Raw genomic sequence first — 14,864 nt, 5'->3', positions numbered from 1 at the left:
CTCTCCACCCCAGATCCCCGATGGAACACGGGAGGATCCCTGAGTAGAGAGCCCCCCACTGGGGACCCCCGTCTCCGCCGGACGGCAGGATGGCACGCCAGGGCGTGTCCGGGCGAGAGACGAGGGCGAGGAAGTGGAGAGTGTGCAGGAGCAGCCCGTACAGGAAATCCCTCCGCGCGGTGTGAAACGGCACGGAGGGAATTTCCGAGAGACGACTCAAGTTGTGAGGCGCAGCCCTCCGAGGGAGGTTTCGGGGCCTGGCGCCGATGAGGAATTCTGTCCGAACGGGGGTCAGATCGGACGGGATGGCTCCGCACGCTTGAGCCGCCTCCACACCCCGAGTGGAGTCAGGGCCGAGCGCCGATTTCAACGCCCGGATGGCGGCGGCCGCGTCCCCGGCACGCCACGAGGACATCCGTGCGGCAAGCGCCCACGGCTCCAACCAACCCGACCCACCGCCATCCAGGACGTCCCTGACTCTGGTTACCCGACCGGCCACGGCCATCTGCTTCGCCAGCCGCGAGTGGCCGAAGCCGATATCGCGGAGGAACGGATTCCCGAGCAGCGGCTCCTGCAAGACGGCCGCTACCCCTGACGGGCGAGAGCTCCGACCGGAGGCGACCATGGTCCAGACCCTGAGCAGATCCTGGTACAAGACAGGCAGCTCCTGCAAAGACGTGCGGCCGCCCAGCAGCGAGACGAACAGGAGCTGCGTGTCGTAGTTCAGGCCGTGCACCTGGCGGAAAAAGTACGTCGCCAGCGCACGCCATCTAAGAAGACGCTCAACGTACAGGTATCGCCGCAGCGTCCGAAGGCGGAAAGTTGCCACCTGGGTGCGGACGCACACCAGCCCCTGACCGCCCTCCCTAAATGGGAGACTCAGGACCGCGGCAGCGACCCAGTGCATCCCTTTGGCCCAGAAGAAGTCAACAAACTTCTTCTGAATCTTGGCGACAAACTCAGGGGGGGGGGTCAAAGTGATCAACCGGTACCACAACATGGCGGCCACCAGCTGGTTTATGACCAGCACACGACCCCTGTAGGATAACACTCGGAGCAGTCCTGTCCAGCGCGCCAGGCGAGCGGCGACTTTGGCCTCCAGCTCTTCCCAGTTCGCCGGCCAGGCTTCCTCGGCAGGGCTGAGGTAGACTCCCAGGTACCGGAGGTGCGTGGTACTCCAGGCGAAAGGCCTGAGCTCCTCCGGCAGGGAGTCCATCCGCCACTGACCCACCAGGAGTCCGGAACATTTCTCCCAGTTGATCCTTGCGGAAGACGCCACAGAGTAGACCTCTTGGCACTCGCGCATCCTCCGCAAGTCAAGGGGATCGGTGACCACGAGGAGCACGTCGTCGGCGTAAGCCGAAAGGACGACACCCACGCCCGGCTCGCGCAGAGCCAGTCCCGACAGCCTCTTTCGCAAGAGGCGCAGGAAAGGCTCCACGCAGACGGTGTATAATTGGCCGGACATGGGGCACCCCTGACGCACTCCTCTCCCGAAGCGAAGGGGCGCCGTCAAGGATCCGTTAACCTTAATCAGACACTCCGCGGCGGTGTACAGAAGTCGGATCCGGGCGACGAAATGCGACCCGAACCCGAAAGCGCGCAGAGTCCCGAATAGATACTCGTGATCCACCCTGTCGAACGCCTTCTCCTGATCTAAGGAAAGGAAGGCGACCGACAGACCAGCCCTCTGGGAATGGTGGATCAGGTCCCGGACCAGGTGGATGTTATCGTGGATCTTCCGGCCCGGAACCGTGTAGGACTGGTCGGGGTGGATCATGTGGGCCAGCACGGTGCCCAGGCGAGCAGACATCGCCTTGGCAAAGACCTTATAATCCGTGCTGAGGAGGGAGACCGGGCGCCAGTTTTTAAGGTTGCGGAGATCCCCCTTCTTAGGCAGCAGGACCACGACCGCCCTGCGCCACGAAAGGGGCATCTCCCCGGTCGCCAGACATTCCCCCAGGACCCGCGCGTAGTCGCCCCCCAGGACGTCCCAGAAGGCCCTGAGGAACTCCACGGTCAGCCCATCCAGCCCCGGGGACTTGCCCCTGGAGAGCTGGTGGAGGGCGCCCGTCAGCTCCGCCAAACTCAGCGGAGCGTCCATACTGTCGGCGTCCTCCGGGCCGACCTTCGGCAGGTCCTCCCACAAAACTCTGCGCGCCTCCTCGCTGGACGGATCCGGAGAGAACAGAGCCTCGTAGAAAGATCGAGCACGGGCCCTGACTCCCCCCGTGTCCGAGACGAGGGACCCGTCGTCGGCCAGCAGCGTAAGGAGCTGCTTACGAGCCCCCCGCCGCTTTTCCAGCGAGTAGAAGAAGGGAGAGCCGCGGTCCAGGTCCCGCAGGAGCTGGAGCCGCGACCTCACGTACGCTCCTCGGGACCCGACCAGTTGCAGGTCCCTCAGAGCGTCCTTCCTCTCTTCGTACACCTGCCGCAGGGCCGGATCCTCGGCGGCCTGACCGAGACGGGACTCCAGGCCAAGCACCTCCTGCTCTAACCGCTTGACCTCGGACTCCCGCCTCTTAGTCGACCCCCTCGCGTACTCTTGACAGAAGAGGCGGACGTGAGCCTTGCCCACGTCCCACCATAGCCTCAAGGAGGAGAAGCCTCCCCGCTTCCCTCTCCAGTCGCTCCAGAACAGACGGAACGAGTCCCGGAACCGCGCGTCCTCCAGCAGCCGGTTGTTAAAGTGCCAGTACGCGGACCCCGACCGGGCGCGGAGCAGAGCGAGCTCCATCCACACCAGGTGGTGGTCCGAGCACGACACCGGCCGGATGGAGGCCGACAGGACGCAGGAGGCGTACGCCCGCGAAACGTACAGGCGGTCGATTCTGGTGCTCCCTCCTGCAGCCCTCACAAAGGTGAACTGGCTGGAGTCGGGATGGAGATTCCGCCAGACATCCACCAAGTCGAAGGACCCGACCAGGTCCTTCAACTTCCCCGTCGCCGACCGGCGATCCGCGGGACCGGAGCGGTCCCTCGCCTCGAGGGTACGGTTAAAATCCCCCCCGAGGATAATGCACTCGCCGGCGTCGACGGAGTTCAGGTAAGTGGACACTTCCTCAAAGAAGCTCACTTGCTCGGCTCCGGACCAGGGGGCGTACACGTTCACCAGGTGAGGCGGCACGTCCCCGTGGCGAAGGGCTACGTGGAGCAAGCGGCCCGGCACCGGCTCCTTGACCCCCAAGATCTCCGGCTGAAAAGTCGGGGCCAACAAGATGGCCACCCCGCTCGAAACGCTGGCGAGGTGACTCAAGTAGACCCCCCCTCCCCATTCCAGGATCCACGTGGCCTCGTCTCCCGGAACGGTGTGGGTTTCCTGCAGAAAGCACACCGCATACTTCCCGTCCCGCAGGACCGAGAACTTGTCAAATCTACGGCGGGCGTCTCTGCCGCCATTGATGTTGAGGCTGGCTATGGTGATCTCCATGGCAAGAGCACAGCGCAACCTACTTAAACCTAATGCGCGGAGGGAGCGGGGCCGCTAGTCGACCGCCACTCCCTCAAGAGCCCGGTGAGGAGAAACCTGAGCCGGCGCAACCCGACCCTGCCGCCGCCCTCCTCTGCGGCCACGGACGCGACGGCGGCCCGGACCGAGCGGATTAATTGCGTCGGCTCCGACCAACGGTCGAGGGCCAGCCGGACGTCATCGCGACGATGGCTCCAAACAGACACAAAATCCCGGAGCTCCTCAACGGGGATGAGGGGAGACTCGGTGCCGGGCACGAGGGCGTCCACGAGGGCGTCCACCACCTCACTGGCGGCGAACTCCAAATCCTCCCCAGTGCCCACCACCGAGTCCCCGACCTCCTCCGGATCATCGTCGCTCGCGGCCGACCCACTCCCCGCACAGGGTGCGGAGAACGAGACGGCCGTGCCGGCCGGCCCCGCCTCTGTCACGATCCCACCCCCCGGATCGTCGGCAGAGGAGTCCCCCCCGGGCTCTACCGGGGGCTCCGGGTCAGAGGGTGGCGCCGGCCGGGGACCCTCCCCCTCCTCCGGGCGGTGAAAAACAGGCACCCGGATATAGGGGCAAACCGGGGAAACCGGGGAGAACGTGTACTCCAGTTCTCCCACCTCCCCCGGCTCCGTGCCCAGATACTGGGAGGAGGGGGTCCCCCCACCCACGTCGCCACCGACCGACCCGGCCCGTGAGATATTTTTATTAAACCCCGCCACCAGGTCGAGCAGGTCCTGGGAGAGGTCGAGCCGGGGGCAGATGAATCCGGCCTCTTCGGCCTCGCCCGCCCCGGCACCCAGGCCGCCCGACCCGGTGAACGGGGTACGTATGTCTATGGGCGGATCCGCGACCCCCCCTATCAGCAGGGTCTCTCCATCCCCCCCGGGCGGCACGGGCACGACCTCCTCCCCCCGAGAGGCAGAAGACCCCCGCCGCTGTTTCGATGTAGCGGGTGGGGCCGCAGGATCCGCGAGTGGCGCCAACTCCCCATCCACGGGGGGCCGTCCCTCAGCAGGTTTCCCCCCTGCTTCCAGGGAGCGGCGCCTTTTCTTCTTGCCGGAGGGTCGCGGAGGGAGGGGGAGCCCCATGTCTGCGGGGGCCCCCACCTCCGCTCCCTCCTGACTACCCGCCAGCCCGGGCTCTGTCGCGACCGCGAGATGTTGATCAGCCGCGGTCACGACCACGGCCTTGGGCTGGCTAGACCCGTTAACGTCCCGGGGACCAGCCTCCTGGTGCCTCGTCTTCTTCAGCGCTTTTCGCGGCCGAGGGCGCCCTCCTTCCCCCCCGGCGGAGGCCTCGTCGGCAACCTCCGCCCGCGCAGTTGACTCTCCCGACGCGAGGGCGGGGTTAGGGGGAGGAGCGGTGGCGGCGCCAGCCTTGGCCGCCGTAGCTTGTTTGGCGGCCTGGGAGGCGGGGCAGTTCTTCTTTAGGTTCCCCACCTCCTTACAGGCATGGCACCGCCCACCCTCCGCCGTCCAGAAGACACGGTAGGCTGTCCCCTCATGGAGGGCGTTAAAGCCCCCCTCCGTCACCTCCTCCCGTGCCAGTGTAATAAAGGCTTGGCGACGGAAGGAGTAAACATGCCGGAGGCTGTTATCCTTGAGGCCGAGCGTCAGCGGCGTTATCCCCGACCTCACCTCCCCCAGTTTACGCAGGTGGGGGAGGAGGAGCTCATCCGGAAGGAAGGGCGGGACGTTGGAGATGACAACCCGCTGCGCGGTGGCCTCCAGCGGGTCCACCGGCAGGAAAGTCCCGCCCACCGTGAGCCCCTTGCTCAGGGCCAGGGACACCGCCCGCTCGGACCTCAAAGACAACAGCCTTCCCGTAGACCTTGGAGGCCGCAACGATGGCCGAGGGGCCGACAACCTCGGCCATGGCCTTTACGCAGGCCTCAATGGTCATGTTGGGGTGGGCGTAGGCCTTGACCCCATTCTTCCTCGTCAAGAGGCGAAACGGCGCCGGCCCAGCAGGAGCGGCAGAAACAGCAGGAGCGGCCGCCGCGGCAACTCCCGCATACGTCCTGCTGGGTCCCGGCACCGGCGAAGATGGTGACGCCATAATCTCAGGCCGATGGATGGAGACGGCCTTAATGGACGTCGGGATAACCGCCTCTCCCACGTCTGCCAATATTAATTTGGGAGAGGGGCTCCTTTGTCCGATGTTTATGCCTTAAGAGGTATAGCTCACAAGAGCAGGAGAGCAAGTGAGGGAGGGATGGCGCCCAAAGAAAGGAGGGAGTCCGCAGGGGTGGGCTGCCACTGAAGTGGGTCAAAGAGGGGCGGGGCTGCACCTTCTTCCTTCTGGTGGGCAGTGGGGAGGAGATGTCTTCCCCTAGACAGCCGAAGCTGCCTCGGCTCAGTCCTCCAAGGATGGAAACAAAAGAAAAGTTACTTCACCCAGGCAGCTGCAGCTGTCCCGGGCCAGACACTTAGGGGGAAACCACCTGTCCTTTTATGATCTTCTTCCTCCCCCTACCTCCAGCCGTCCACACCTCACGGCGCCGACCTCCTCTTCCTCCCTCTGTGTTGACAGCCGAACCCGCAGCAGCACACCCCTCACGGCTGATGTTGATGGTGATGGTGTTCTCCTTCTCCCTCCTTTCCTGTTGATGGTTCCTCTCGTCTCCTTCTCCTCTCCTCAGGCTGGCTCTGCTCTGCTCTGCTCTGCTCTGCTCGTTGTCAGTACCACAGTGATTAACCTCTCACCACTAAATCCCCCATGATACCAAACAACTCAACTATCACTTTACCCACCAACCAGCACCTTTTATACGCAACCTGCAGTCACCTGACTCCAATTCAATGAGTCGCTGTTGTGATACGATTGGATGTCTTTCAGAAAAAAAAACTCAATGTCTTTAGAATCCTCCTTTCATTCAATCACTTCCATTGTCCTATTTCATAAGTTTCATTCGAAAGAAAGGAAAAAAAAGAAAAGAAAAAAAGATGGAGACAGTGAGCGGTGCAACTGAGTTCAGAGATACAGAGAGACACCAGCAGAGGGAGGTAGAGAGCGGTGTAACTGAGTACAGAGATACAGAGAGACACCAGCAGAGGGAGGTAGAGAGCGGTGTAACTGAGCACAGAGAGACAGAGAGACACCAGCAGAGGGAGGTCGATAGCGGTGTAACTGAGCACAGAGATGCAGAGAGACACCAGCAGAGGGAGGTAGAGAGCGGTGTAACTGAGCACAGAGATACAGAGAGACACCAGCAGAGGGAGGTAGAGAGCGGTGTAACGAGGTGCAGAGATGCAGAGAGACACCAGCAGAGTGTCCAGGAAACCAACCTTTTATCTGAAATCTGAGGCGGGATCTAAACTGCACAGTAGAGGAAGCATTACTGTATATCTAACCCGTGTTGTACCCTCCCTGGGAGTGTTTGATTTGACAGTGTCGAGGGAGCTTTGCTCTCTATCTAACCCGTGTTGTAACTGCCCTTCTACAACTGGAAAGTTTCTCCTTCTTTACTCTATGAAAACCCTTCACAATTTTGAACACCTCTATCAAATCTCCCCTTTACGTTCTGTGCTCTCAGGAGAACAGCCCCAGTTTCTCCAGTCTCTCCACATAACTGAAGTCCCTCATTCCTGGCACCATTCTCGTAAATCTCTTCTGCACCCTCTCTAAGGCCTTGACATCCTTCCTAAAGTTTGGTGTCCTGAATTGAACACAATACTCCAGCTGAGGTCTAGCCAGTATTTTATCAAGGTTCAGTATCAATTCCTTGCTTTTGTATTCTATGCCTCAATTAATAAAGCCAAGGGCCCCATTTGCTTTCTTAACAGCCTTCTCAACTTGTCCTGCCACCTTCAAAGATTTGTGTAACTACACCCCCAGGTCTCTCGATTCCCCCACTCCATTTAAAATTGTCCCATTTAGTTTATATTACCTCTCCTCATTCTTCCTACCAAAATGTATCACTTCACAATTCTCTGCATTAAATTTCATCTGCCATGTTTCTGCCCATTTCACCAGTCTGTCTATGTCCTCCTGAAGTCTGTTACTATCCTCAACATTGTTTATTACATTTCTGAGTTTCGTGCCATCTGCAAACTTTGAAATTATACCCTGTACACCCAAGTCCCGGTCATTAGTATATATCAAAACGAGCAGTGGTCCTAATACCGAGCCCTGGGGGACACCACTGTATACTTGCCTCCAGTCTGAAAAACAACCGTTCACCACTACTTTCTGTTTTCTGCCCCTTAGCCAGTTTTGTATCCACGCTGCCATTGTCCGTTTAATCCCATGGGCTTCAATTTTGCCAACAAGTCTATTATGTGATTCTTTATCTTGCCTTAATCTCTCCCCGCATAGAAACTCCCCGACCCATATTCATGGCCGCCCCCTCGACCTTGCAATCACGTGGCCTCTCTACTCCCGATCGTGTCAATCATGGATAAGGCCATCTCTGATCACATCCTTGTATCCCTCTCCATCCACATAGAATCAAAGAATCATAGAAAGGTTACAGCACGGAAGGAGGCCATTTGGCCCATCGAGTCCTTACCGGCTCTATGCAAGATCAATCCAGCTAGTCCCACTCCCTCAATGCACATCACAGAATGAACTCAGGGATCCCACGCCACTTTCTATGAGCGGTGACAGGCTGCGGTTATGGTGCAGACCGGGACCCAGGGCTGAGGCTGTGGTCATCAGTTACTCTGGGAGTGGCACAGTCTGTTTCATGACTAGCCAAGGGTGAGAGTAACCCCAGGGAGTCAGGCTGGTGTTTAGAAGGGTGTGGGTTCCAGCTCCCGTTCCAGGACTGGGACACATGATCCAGACTGACTGTGTCGTGCTGAGAGGGAGCTGCATCGTGAGAGGTGCTGTCCTTTGAATGAGGTGTTAAGTGGTAATTTGTGAAGAGCAGGGAGTTCTCCCGGTGTCCTGGCCAATATTCCTTCCCCAACCATCAGCACCCAACAAACAGGAGGTCTGCTCAATATCTCATCACTGTTTGTGGGATCTTGCTGTACACAACTTGGCTGCTACGTTCTCTGATAAAACGATAGTGACTGAACTTCTAGTGAAGTGCGTTGGGATGTCCTGAGGATGTGAAAGGTGCTATACAAATGCAAGTTCCTTGTTTCTCACAGTGGGCCGTGTCTCCTTCCTTGTCTCATTGAGACTCTCAGTTAATTGGTCCGTTCTCTCCGCAGATGGGGCCCGACCCGCTGAGTGTTTCCAGATTGTTCTGTGCGTGTTTCACTCAGACTCGGGTTTTACAGTAAATAATAAAAGGACTGCAGTCAGACACTTGGCCATGAGCTGTTGAGTGACCTGTCGGGACATTGTTGCTTGCTTCCCTTCAGCTTGTGGGACTGGGTTTTTGGTGCACTGTCCCTTCAAGCGCTGTGGTTTGCCTCATTTCTCAGTGTGATTGTGGTGCGAATTCAGAAGCAGCCATAGTCCGGACTGCAGGCAAATTGGGAGGTTGGGACTAAAAGTTCACTATTCCCACACCGGGAGTCAAACCCGGGCCGCCTGGGTGAAAACCAGGAATCCTCACCGCTAGACCATATGGGAACTGAAAAACCAACTAGCAAGAAGGGCACTGAGACTACAACCGGAAAGTTAACGGACGATTCAAAGGAGGTATTCACAATTATGAAAGGTATTGACAGAGTATTTAAGGAGAAATTGTTTCCAGTGATGGAAGGGTTAATAACCAGAAGAGAAAGATTTAAGGTAAATTGAAAGACAGTCATGGGGGGTGTGACTAAGATTGAGACCATTCATTCAGCTGCCTCTGCAGCTCCCCTCCCTTCCCCGAGCTCACCAAGTTAATCTCCGATCTCCCCTCATGCCCTCTCTGAGCTCTCTTGACCATGAGACCCACCTCCTGCTCCCTCGACCCTATTCCCACCAAACTGCTGACCACCCAACCTCCCTTCCTGGCCCCATGTCAGCTGACATTGTTAATGTTCTCCTCTCCTCAGGTACGGTCCCCCTCCCGATCAAATCTTCCATCATCACCCTCCTTCATAAAAGACCCACCCTTGACCCCTGTGTCCTTGCAAACTACCACCCCATCTCCCACCTCCCTTTCCTCTTCAAAGTGTTGTCGCCTCCCAAATCCATGTCCATCTTTCCCACAACACCATGTTTGAATCCCTCCAATCAGGTTTCCACTCTTGCCACAGTACTGAAACGGCCCTTGTCAAAGTCACAAATGACATCCTCTGTGACTGTGTAGAGGGAGATTTAATCTTGATCTAACCCTTGATGCACCTGCCCCCGCAGTGTTTGATGGCACAATGTAGAGGGAGCTTTACTCTGCCATGTACTGTACAGTATCAGTCTGTGATGGAGCAGAGCCCTGCTCTTTAATAGAAATCATTCTTTCGACGAGCCACTGAGCCCCTAAAGCAGCCTCCAAGATCCAAAGTCTGATTTCCATCCCACAGTTCCAGCAGTTTGCGAGGGCTGGGCCACGTTAACAGCAGCTCTCTGTTCCTGGTCTGGAGCTGAGGTGTTGTGTATTGTCCCTGACACAGGGACCAGACGGTGAGCTGCTGGCTCCTATTGTTCTGGGATCATTCCCTGCTTCTCTGTTCTCACCTCTTCACGGGGTCTCAGATTATTACCAGCCATCTTCCTGATCAATAAACAATCGGCAGTCTGACCGAGGAGATTTGAAATGTGTGAAACATTTAATGTGTCTCATCCCTGTCCCTGGACACAAATAAATCGGCCATCATGAAATGTTCACAGTCCATTTCTTGAGCCTTCTCCTTCTTAGAAGAATCTTTTAAACTCCTTGCTAAAGTGACCATTGATCTTTATGTCTTGTTTTGCGGTATGTCCTAGATTGTTCCAGGTCAGCATTGTAAGAATTCGGGGTAGTTGAAAAGTGGGATCATTATATTAAATCGAGATATTTATCACAGCTCCGCCCCCAAACATTCAAACCACCGTTCAGGAGGAGAACCCCTCTGCTCGCTGACCAACATTGGCTCCCAGTTCACCAACATCTCAAATTTAAAATTCTCCTCCTCGTGTTCAAATCCCTCCATGACCTCGCCCCTCCCTATCTCTGTAACCTCCTCCACCCCGACAACCCTCCGAGATCTCTGAGCTCCTCCAATTCAGGCCTCTTGCGCATCCACGATTTTCATCGCTCCACCATTGGCGGCCGTGCCTTCAACCGACTGGGCCCAAAGCTCTGGATTTCCCTCCCGAAACCTCCCCTCCTCTCAACCTCTTTCTCCTCCCTTAAGACACTTAAAACCTACCTCACCTGTCCCAATATCTCCTTATGTGTCTCCGTGTCACATTTTGTTTGATCATCGCTCCTGTGAAGCGCCTTGGGACGTTTTACTCCGTTGAAGGCGCGATATAAATGCAAGTTGTTGTTGTTGTTGGGGTGGAGAAAGGGTTTTCTTTCTTTTTATCACTCTTTTCTATCTCTCTATTTCTTTCCTTTCTCGGACTCTGTTTTCCGGGTCTGTTTACTGACACACATTACAATCTGTGTCACTCGGTGTCTAACAATGTGAGGCAATGTGTTTTATTCCCGCTGTGTTATCTCTCTGGCGGTTTGCTGATAAATGTTTAACTCGCGGCCTGTTCCCGTTAATGGTCACAAGCAGTAACAGACAGACAGAGCGTGTCTGACCGCCCTGAGATGTGGAAAAGGCATCAGTTTAGGACAAATGCATCAAATCAAATGTTCATCGAGCACCGAGAGAGACAAAAACCAGAGAGAAAGGCAGAAGGAAATAGAGAAATAAAAGCTAAATACAGACATCCTTAATGTCTCTCTATTCCATCCCCAACCGTTCAGTGTCGGGTAAAAATGTCAGTGTAAATAAATGTTTGAGAATCGACCCAAAGAAGAAGAAACAAAATAACCCGAAAACGGCCGAATCCCGGGATCGAACCACGGACCTTTAGATCTTCAGTCTAACGCTCTCCCAACTGAGCTATTTCGGCCCCACATCAAGCTAGTTTTTGGGTCATCCTCTTGGAATAAAATATAACCCCGGGTGGAATTGCCCCTCCCGCTCATTCCTCCCTTCGGGAGAATGAGACCGACCATCATGCAGAGATGTTCTGATACTGTCGTTGAATCTCATTGATATTAAACATTCCTTGAACTCTCTGCCGGGGGGATTCAGAGCTGGGGTTCGCCATGAACCAGCTTCCCCCTCAATTCCCAGCTTTATCAGTGAATCGAACAACAAACGCTCGACAGAGCTCAGGTTATATTAATAATAAAAACAGAAAATGCGGGAAACACTCAGCAGGTCAGGTAGCATCTGTGGAGAGAAACATCCTTTCAGGTCGATGACCTTTCATCAGAACTCTCTGCACAGATGCTGCCTGACCTGCTGAGTATTTCCAGCATTTTCTGTTTTTACTTCAGATTCCCATCATCTGCAGTATTTTGCTTTGCTTTTGTTTTACAGCTTGTATTAATGTTCTGCTGATGATATCTTAATATTATCTTATTTTTGGCCACTTTAATCCGGTTCATGGACAAATTCTTCCATCATCCCTTCTCCCACATCGCTTCTCTCTCTCATTCATTCTTTTCTCCTTTCAATCCAGAAGAGGACGGGAATCAGAGCTCACCCCCCAAACCCTCCGCACACAGACCCCCGTCTACCACCCCGTGTGATCCAAGAGACAATTCAATATATTACACTCTGTATAAACACAGAAAGCTGACACACCAGGTGAGATCGCACGGTGTTGGACACGGAGTGAAATAAGCTGAAGTGTTTATAAAAAGTTACAGATCACAACAGGCGTCTCTGTCTCTCTCCGCCATCCTGGCCCGTGCTGTGTTATCCGTTCTCACCCAATGTGTTACTGGTAATTTTGTGGAAGTGCATGACGGGATACTTGACCATATTAACTCTTTATTAACTCACATGATAGGATTAGCCACAAACACAAAGTAAGCACAATTGTGTAATTGCGTTTGAGCCTTGGTATGTTGATAATTAAGCCTAGCACAGCCTGGCCTTCCTTGAGATAAGGACAGAATATAATAATAATAGAGCTGATGAATGGCCATGAAGCCTTGAGACTGGCTCCAGCCTTACTGATAACAAGGAACAGGAATGCAGAGAGAAAGAAAAGAGCTGACATCTGCTCAGGCCTCCGTGATGGCTCTGGATGTTCGGGGGCTGGCTCACTACTTGATTGACCAACTACCTGAGCCAATAAAGAATGTACGTGTACGCCCATATTCTGCAACAGGTGGGCGTTGCCGAATGAATTGTATAAACATGAGCTGCTTCATTGACTCGGCGAAGTTGCACCCTCAACCATTGTATGAGGTGCACTTCCACTTGTATACAAGTTGGGGTTCAATAAAGTTTCTCATTCTACTTCTTGTTTGGGTGTTAATGCATTTGTATAGTGTTAAGTTTCGACAGTTTTCAGCAACATCATTGAATGTGGCAGCACAAGTTGGTGAAGCCGTTAAAACAGCATCCAGTTCCTTGGCTTAATAATAGAGAAATAGAGCACAAAAGCAAGGAAGTTATGTTAAACGTTTATAAATCATTGTTCAGGCCTCATCTGAAGTATTGTGTCCAATTCTGGGCACTATAATTTATTAAGGAGGTCAAGGTCTTGGAGAGGATGGAGAGGAGATTTCCCAGAATTATACCAGGGATGGGGTTTAGTTGTGTGGAGAGACTCGAGAACCTGGGATTGTTCTGCTTCGAGCAATGAAGGTTAAGGGTAGAAGTAATCCACGTGTTCAAAATTAAGAGGGGTTTTGATCGAGTAAATAAGGAGAAACTTCACCCACTGGCGGGAGGGTCGGCAACCAACGGACGCAGATTTAAGATAATTGGCAAAAGAACTAGAGGGAAACAAGGAGATTTTTTTACACAGCGAATTGTTATGATCTGGAACGCACTGCCTTAAAGGAAGGTGGAGCTCGATTCAATCGTAACTTTAAAAGGAGAATTGGATAAATACTTGAGTATCTCCCCACAGATACTACCTGACCTGCTGAGTGTTACCAGCAGTTTCTGGGTTTATTTTTGAGCTTTCACTATTGCAGTTTTCCTGACAACCTGCAACTTGCCTCAATGGCGCAGCTTCAAGCACAACTTTCTTGTGCTCTTCTCACACACAAGATCGCACTTTACTTTCCGACACACGCGCTTTAAAATCTGCCGTTTCCGCACACAGCGTCCTGCGCCACGAGAATTTGAAAGACCTTCCGCTCATGGCCTGTAATCGCTCCTTTTTCCCCACAGGCGCTCTTTACATTTATCCTCTACTCGATTCAATTGCACGTTTCAACAGAACTATTAAGATCAAGGCGGAACACTTCCGCTCTTACTGCACCGCCCCAACTTGCCAAATGTGCACCTTTCAACCGCCATTCACAGCTCTGCAGCGCTGCCCGTCGCTCACGCAACTCAACTGATGAGAGAAAAGAGCCAACAAGCATCAAAACAAAAACCAGTTCTTCAGTTACCATCCCCTGGATCACAAGATTCCCCAAGTAAATTTCGTGAACATTCGGGCGGCTGTCTTTCCAGAGGCCAGCCCTGCTTTCGTCGTGTTTGTCTGTCGAGCGGTCACGCAGATCGAAATGTATCGACTGGTTTCAAGGCACAAATGAACATTGGTGCGAATGGGACATGTGCCCAATGGAAACAGCGGTCGGAGCAGAACAAACTTAAAGGCGTGAGATCGTGAAAGTGAATGTTAGAGTCGGCAATGGAGCAGGAAAGTGTCCATGAAATGGAAGGAGGAAAGTAAAGGCGGCCTATTGATTGTGGAAGGATGAAAAAGCTGGGAGAAGAGGCGGGTTTGAACTGTGGAACATCAAGTACAGGCATGTGAGAGTGCTGGGATTTGATGGAATAAATAGGTTTTCGCCACCAAAAATTTTTTTTTTTTCACGTATTAAGGATTGATCGATTGTTGCATTATATTTGCAAGCGCGGGAGAGAATAAAAGAAGCAGCGCACACTATGCCGTGACTCGGATTCGAACCGAGGTTGCTGCGGCCACAACGCAGAGTACTAACCACTATACGATCACGGCGCCACATGTCAGTGGTCAGCGATCTGCCCGAACTATTTAAATAGCGCCTTTAAGGTAGCAAAACGTCCCAAGGCGCTTCACAGGAGCTTTTTAAAATAATATTTGACCCCGAGCCACAGAAGGAGATATTAGAAGCAAAATACTGCGGATGCTGGAAATCTGAAATAAAAACAGAAAATGTTGTAAATAATCAGCAAGTCAGGCAGCGTCTGTGGAGAGAGAAACAGAGTTAACGTTTCAGGTCGATGACCCTTCGTCAGAACTGGAAAAGGTTGAAGATTAAACAGTTTTTAAGCAAGTAGAGAGCGTTTAAGGAGCATCTTAAGGGAGGAGAGAGAGGTAGAGAGGCGGGGAGGTTTAGGGAGGGAAATCCAGA

The 14,864-nt window shown here is 54.1% G+C and overlaps 3 non-coding genes across 3 annotated transcripts; all 3 read right to left on the bottom strand.

The window, feature by feature from the left end:
• Positions 1 to 8,917: 8,917 nt before the first annotated feature.
• On the bottom strand, positions 8,918 to 8,989 carry trnae-uuc (transfer RNA glutamic acid (anticodon UUC)). The gene has a single exon. It is a non-coding gene; the product is annotated as a tRNA-Glu (tRNA).
• A 2,335-nt stretch (positions 8,990 to 11,324) lies between these two features.
• On the bottom strand, positions 11,325 to 11,399 carry trnaf-gaa (transfer RNA phenylalanine (anticodon GAA)). Its single transcript has one exon. It is a non-coding gene; the product is annotated as a tRNA-Phe (tRNA).
• Positions 11,400 to 14,416: 3,017 nt separating this feature from the next.
• Positions 14,417 to 14,488, bottom strand: trnah-gug (transfer RNA histidin (anticodon GUG)). The gene has a single exon. It is a non-coding gene; the product is annotated as a tRNA-His (tRNA).
• Between the last annotated feature and the right edge of the window lie 376 nt (positions 14,489 to 14,864).

The sequence above is a fragment of the Heptranchias perlo genome, chromosome 35 (genome assembly GCF_035084215.1).
Source record: "Heptranchias perlo isolate sHepPer1 chromosome 35, sHepPer1.hap1, whole genome shotgun sequence".
Classification (NCBI taxonomy): Eukaryota; Metazoa; Chordata; class Chondrichthyes; order Hexanchiformes; family Hexanchidae; genus Heptranchias; species Heptranchias perlo.
The sequence above is the reverse complement of the archived record's forward strand: the minus strand, read 5'-3'. Positions and strand labels throughout refer to the sequence as shown.